This window comes from Pyrus communis, chromosome 4 (assembly GCF_041283825.1).
Source record: "Pyrus communis isolate YQ-2024b chromosome 4, ASM4128382v1, whole genome shotgun sequence".
NCBI lineage: Eukaryota > Viridiplantae > Streptophyta > Magnoliopsida > Rosales > Rosaceae > Pyrus > Pyrus communis.
The window spans coordinates 17075001-17082147 of NC_142568.1; the positions used below are offsets into that span (position 1 = coordinate 17075001).

General features: G+C 40.3%; 1 pseudogene across 1 annotated transcript in view; it reads left to right on the plus strand.

Moving 5' to 3' along the window:
- LOC148697554 (putative receptor protein kinase ZmPK1) overlaps positions 1 to 6907 on the plus strand; it is a 27466-nt pseudogene extending 20559 nt beyond the window's left edge. The window contains exons 2-3 of the transcript XR_015961701.1: positions 1 to 765; positions 6065 to 6907. The exon at positions 1 to 765 is cut by the window's left edge and continues 1052 nt beyond it. The product of XR_015961701.1 is annotated as a putative receptor protein kinase ZmPK1 (transcript). The remainder of the gene's footprint in view (positions 766 to 6064) is intronic.
- Positions 6908 to 7147: the final 240 nt, after the last annotated feature.

Sequence of the window (7147 nt, forward strand, 5' to 3'; positions counted from 1 at the left end):
TCTAGTTGATGAAAGAGTTGTAGCTGTGAAGAGACTAGATGGTGTCTTGCAAGGAGATGCAGAGTTTTGGGCAGAGGTGACTTTGATAGGGAATATCAATCACTGTGAGGTTTCCGCCGGATAATCAGCATAAGCTTATTGTCTATGAGATCTTGAGAATGGATCATTGGATTGTTCTCAGATGTGGAACTAGGATTGGAGCAGAGATACAAGATTGGGCTAGGCACTGCAAAGGGTTTGTCGTATTTACATGAGGAGAGCCTAGAGTGGGTGCTCCACTGCGATGTAAAGCCTCAAAACATACTGTTAGATGATCAGCTTGAACCTAAGGTGGCAGACTTTGGGATGTCAAAGCTATTCACAGGTATAATTATAAGCTACTCCTATTTCGAAGAAAATTTAGCATAATGGTCCAAACAAATGCGAAAAAAATAATTTAAAGACAAGATTCTGTTGAAGTTCATTCTCAAGGCAAGAAGAATACCTTATGGTTCAGACTGGCATAAGACCATCTCTCCTGGTCTAAAGAATTTTCCCTAACCTGCCATGGGCGTCCACAAACTCCTCATTCTTTTGTTGAGTCACGAGAACCCTATGAATCTATGACAGTGTTAAACAACTATATTATGATCGTTAAGGAATTAAATCCGCATTTTGTTATTTTGGTTGAACTGGTGAGAACGTGGAGGACAAAGTCCCTTCAGGTGCTGTCAATGCTGCTGCCTGATAAGCTAGAGCTAATGTGCTCCCAAATAGATCCTAGATGTTGATTATTGGCTCAAACAAGTAGTCTAAAACCAACAAATGTTGTTGGCTACTTTTGTGGTCAAAATTGATGGTTGGTATGCTACATGTGGGAAATAAAATGGATGCTCTTATGCCTAATTTGTGGTCAAAGAATGAATGCAATTATGCCTAATTCTTTTGACTTGATGAGAGGCCTTTGGCCTATAAAAGGAGGTGTAGGCATAACTCAAAAACACCAAGGAGAAAGGAAGAGAGAAAAATAGCAAGAAGCCATTTGGCATAGAGAAGAATTTTCTCAAATTGTCTTGCTTTGTATTTTTGGTTTTCTCTTCCTATTGTAAGTGTGTGAGCTTGGGGTTATTCGGGTCTTTGGGAAATTGAGTGATAAACACTATTGTATGTTCTCATTGATTATAGTGGAATACTCCGTCGTCTCCAAACTGGATGTAGGCATTGCCGAACCAGTATAAATCTTGGTGTTCTTGTTGGTATTGTTCCATTTATCTTTTGTCAGTTATTGTGGTTTATTTTTCACTCACACTTGGTTGACGCTTCCGCACAACAAGTGGTATCAGAGCCTAGTGTTTCGACTAGGCGTTCTCGTGGGAGTGAAAAATTTGTTGGCGCTACAGTCCCGTGAATAGTGCCGAGTAGATGGCTGGAGATAAAGATGAATCTGTGAAGGGGAAGGAGTCGGCATCGTCTTCGTCGGCATCTACATCCAATAGACATCAAATTGCTACTACAAGGTTAGAGGTTGATAAATTCAATGGCTCTAATAATTTTGGTATGTGGCAATGTGAAGTTATGGATGTCTTGTATCAACAAGAGTTGGATATGGTTCTGGAAGAGAAACCAGAAGATATTGATGACAAGCAGTGGACACGAATTAATCTTCATGCTTGTGCTGCTATTCGATCGTTCCTTGATAAGGAGTTGAAATACCCGTATATGAAGGAAACTTCTGCTAAGGAGTTATGGACAAAATTGGAGGAGAAGTATATGACCAAGAGCGCAGAAAATCGGCTTTTCTTGAAGAAGCGACTCTTCCGATTTCAGTATCGTCCAGGTATTTCTATGCATGAACACCTCAATGATTATAATAAAATACTTGCTGATTTAGCAAACCTTGATGTGAAAATTCCTGACGAGGACAAGGCACTATGTTTGTTAAATTCATTGCCTGATGATTATGATCATTTGACAACTACTTTGTTGTATGGAAAATCCGAGGTGAAACTTGATGAGGTGTCTGCGGCATTGGTGAATCATGAGTGTCGAAAGAAGGAACTAAAGACTCACAATTCACAAACCGAGGCACTTGTTGCAAGGGGTCGAACAGTGGAAAGAAAATATGTGAAGCGGGGAAAATCTCGTTCAAAGTCACGAGGGAAGTTTCCTGCTAAAGATGAATGTGCCTTTTGCCGCCAAAAGGGTCATTGGAAGAGAGACTGCCCCAAATTGAAGAACAAAGAGAAAGCGGGTTCTGAAGCAAATATTGCAAAATCTGGAGATGATGATTTCGAGTTTGCTTTGACTAGTTCATCTGCTGATGGTCACTCCAAGGAGTGGATTTTGGATTCAGGTTGCACCTATCATATATGTCCCATTCGAGAATGGTTTTCTAGCTTCGAGGAGCTGGATGGTGGAGTTGTTTTGATGGGTAATGATAATGCCTGCAAAACACAAGGGATAGGCAAAATCTGTTTGAAGATGCATGATGGAACAGTCAGAGAATTAAGTGATGTTCGGTATGTACCGGATATGAAGAAAAATCTTATCTTACTGGGTGCATTGGAATCCAAGGGTCTCAAGATCACCATGAAGGGTGGAGTTCTTAAAGCTGTTTACGGGGCACTGGTGGTGATGAAAGGTACAAGACGAAATAACTTGTATTTCTTGAAGGGGAGTACAGTTATTGGTGAAGCAGCTGTCACCGAAGCTGCTGACGCAGATAGCACAGACACCACGAGGTTATGGCATATGCGTTTTGGGCATGCTGGTGAAAAAGCGTTGCAAGGATTGGTGAAGCAAGGCTTATTGAAAGGTGCAAAGGCATGCAAATTGGAATTCTGTGAGCATTGTGTGTTGGGTAAGCAAACTAGAGTAAAATTTGGCACTGCTATTCACCACACTAAAGGCATTCTTGATTATGTTCACACTGATGTTTGGGGACCTTCCAAGAATGCATCTTGGGGAGGTAGCCATTATTTTGTCTCATTTGTTGATGACTTCTCTAGAAGAATATGGGTGTACACCATGAAGCGTAAAGATGAAGTCTTGAAGATATTCCTGAAGTGGAAAAAGATGATTGAAACGCAAAGCGGTCGAAAGATCAAGACTCTCAGATCAGACAATGGGGGTGAATATAAGTCTGATCCTTTCTTGAAAGTTTGTCAAGATGAGGGTATTGTGAGGCACTTCACGGTTAGGGAGACACCGCAACAGAATGGGGTGGCGGAGCGCATGAACCGTACTTTGCTTGAGAAAGTTCGGTGTATGTTGTCTAATGCTGGATTAGGCAAGGCGTTTTGGGCTGAGGCAATTACTTATGCAAGCCATCTCATTAATCGATTGCCAGCTGCTGCGAATGAGGGCAAAACGCCCATGGAGGTATGGTCTGGTAAACCTTGTACTGATTACAAGTTCTTACACATATTTGGTTGTCCTGCTTACTATCATGTCAGAGAAAGCAAGTTGGATCCAAGAGCAAAGAAAGCTCTATTTATGGGCTTTAGCACTGGCGTGAAGGGATACCGACTCTGGTGTCCAGATGAGAAGAAATTTGTTGTAAGCAGAAATGTGACCTTTGATGAGGCTGCTATGGTTAATCAGAACAAGCATGAAGGTGAAACTGAAACAACCGAGACCATGAGTAGCTCAAAGCAGGTGGAGTTACTGAAGACTCCAGTTGTTCCAGTAAGGTCTGATGTTACAGACACTAGTCCTACAGTTAATCATGATGATGAGGACGAGGATGATGAAGAGGAGGCACCTACCCAAGAGCCTCCACAGCAACAAGACTATATTGCAACCAGAAGATCGAGAAGGGAAATTCGAAAGCCTGCTCGATTTACTGATATTGTGGCATATGCACTTCCCGTTATTGAAGATGATATTCCATCCACCTACAAAGAAGCTGTCATGAGTTCAGAGTACGTGTTGTGGAAGAAATCTATGGATGAGGAGATGAAATCTCTTCATAAAAATAAGACTTGGAAGCTGGTTCAGTTACCAAAGGGGAAGAAAGAAATTGGTTGTAAATGGGTGTATGCCAAAAAGATGGAATCTTTGGGAAAAGACAATGTAAGATTCAAAGCCAGATTGGTAGCTAAAGGCTATGCTCAGAAAGAAGGCATTGACTACAATGAGGTATTTTCTCCTGTAGTAAAACATACTTCTATTCGTATTCTGTTGGCTTTGGTTGTGCAGTTTGATCTTGAGTTGGCCCAACTTGATGTCAAGACTGCGTTCTTACATGGTGATTTGGAGGAAGAGATTTATATGTCTCAGCCAGAAGGTTTTAAGGTTGCTGGAAAGGAAAATTGGGTTTGCAAATTGGAAAAATCATTGTATGGCTTGAAGCAGTCTCCAAGACAATGGTACAAGCGATTTGATCGATTTATGATCGGACAAAAGTACACAAGAAGTCACTATGACCATTGTGTATACTTTCGCAAACTACAAGATGGAACCTTCATTTATCTGCTTTTATATGTTGATGATATGCTTATAGCATGTAAGAGCAAAGTGGAGATTGAAAGGTTGAAGACTCAACTGAGTAATGAATTTGAGATGAAGGACTTGGGAGAAGCTCGGAAGATACTAGGTATGGAAATTGAAAGAGATAGACCGAAGGGCAAGATTAGTTTGTGTCAGAAGCAGTATTTGAAGAAGGTACTACAACGTTTCAGGATGAATGAAAATTCAAAACCGGTTAGTATACCTCTTGCCCCTCATTTCAAACTTAGTGCTTCTATGTCTCCTAAAACTGTTGAAGAAAGACAGTACATGGCTCAAATTCCTTATGCAAATGTTGTTGGTAGTTTGATGTATGCTATGGTGTGTACTAGGCCTGATATTTCACAAGCTGTTAGTATTGTTAGTAGATATATGCATAATCCAGGAAAAGGGCATTGGGAAGCTGTGAAATGGATTCTACGGTATATTCTGGGTACTGTGGATGTTGGTTTATTGTTCCAGCAGGATAAAATTACTGGTCAATGTGTTGTTGGATATGTGGATTCTGATTACGCAGGTGATTTGGACAAGCGTAGATCCACTACAGGTTTTGTATTCACTATTGCTGGAGGTCCAGTAAGTTGGAGGTCGACTCTGCAATCTACAATTGCTTTGTCAACTACTGAGGCAGAATACATGGCTGTAACAGAAGCTATAAAGGAAGCCATCTGGCTTCAAGGGTTGCTTAATGACTTAGGGGTTCAACAAGACCATGTGGATGTTCATTGCGACAGTCAGAGTGCTATTCATTTAGCAAAGAATCAAGTTCATCATGCACGTACGAAACACATTGACGTGAGGTTCCATTTTGTTCGTGAGATTATTGACGAGGGAGATATTCTTCTTCAGAAGATTGGGACCGCTGACAATCCTGCGGATATGTTAACAAAGCCAGTTTCGTTGCTCAAGTTTAAGCACTGCTTAGACTTGATTGGCATTTGTAAAATTTGTTGATTGCCCCATGGGGGAGTGGGAGACGACTATTGGAAGTTCTACTTAGAGGGTTTGCGCCAAGGTGGAGATTGTTGATTATTGGCTCAAACAAGTAGTCTAAAACCAACAAATGTTGTTGGCTACTTTTGTGGTCAAAATTGATGGTTGGTATGCTACATGTGGGAAATAAAATGGATGCTCTTATGCCTAATTTGTGGTCAAAGAATGAATGCAATTATGCCTAATTCTTTTGACTTGATGAGAGGCCTTTGGCCTATAAAAGGAGGTGTAGGCATAACTCAAAAACACCAAGGAGAAAGGAAGAGAGAAAAATAGCAAGAAGCCATTTGGCATAGAGAAGAATTTTCTCAAATTGTCTTGCTTTGTATTTTTGGTTTTCTCTTCCTATTGTAAGTGTGTGAGCTTGGGGTTATTCGGGTCTTTGGGAAATTGAGTGATAAACACTATTGTATGTTCTCATTGATTATAGTGGAATACTCCGTCGTCTCCAAACTGGATGTAGGCATTGCCGAACCAGTATAAATCTTGGTGTTCTTGTTGGTATTGTTCCATTTATCTTTTGTCAGTTATTGTGGTTTATTTTTCACTCACACTTGGTTGACGCTTCCGCACAACACTAGAGTGAGTCTCTAATTCTTACCGTTGATATTAGTGCAAAGTAGAATATCAACTGTATCATTTGGTACGTAACCAATAGCGGCCACGCATCCAAATTTATCGTACGTAATAGGAGATTGTGAGAGGAGATCATGCGCAAGTTAGACAGATTTACTTGTTTGGAGTTTGAGAAATCATGAGTCGATGTGAGAATGAATGAATATAGGATAAACAACTCTTCTCTAAACGACTACACGCTATGGTGGCGTGTCGTCCAAAAAGTTAATGACACTGTCTTATTGGGTTGGGATATTTGACATCGGTAAACATGTTCCCAGTAGTAAGTTGCTTTTCTCATATTTGGGGACATGCCATTCATTTATAAATTGGTTTTCCCCGTATGTCTGGCAGGTCGATGAACTCATGGGTGACATGGAAAGTGCCACAGTGTTTTACACAAAAGCTGTGCGTCTCTTGGTCTTTCTTCTGGTGGAAGCACCGTCCCGCATTCTCAACCTGCCGTTCTCCCTGACAAACTCTGACCGGTATAGGCTTCGAACTTCCATTGGTAATTTGGTGTACTTAATAATAGGCAAGGTTACTCTTTTATTGAAGGATGTTGGAAGTTAGTGGAACTTGTTTAGTTCATTAGGTAACATGTATTTGTTTCATTTTTTGTCATTTAAAGAATCATGAAAATGTGCATATCCGTTTACCCCTTTGTGTTCTATTTCCTTAGAATACTACCAGAATAACGGGTGAGTCTCACCATCGAATTTTTTTTGGCTTTAATGAGTTGTGAGTAGTTGGACTTCCATTTGGAAGGTGATCATGGGCGCAAAAATAAAAAATAAAAAAAAGAAAAAAGAAAAAAGAAAGAGGATTTTTTCTGGTCGTTAGCCAGAAAGGTTCTAATACCATGTAAAACTTAGAACACTATGGTTTTCAGATGAATTTGCATACCCATATATGGGTTGCTTGTATGTATATCAATGTACAGATTACAAAAGGGTTTTGAATTTCAAATAATACAAAGCTATCAGACTTAGGTTCAGAAACATTGAAAAGAAACCTAGATCTAACAGACTTGTCCTTGGGTAACGGTTGA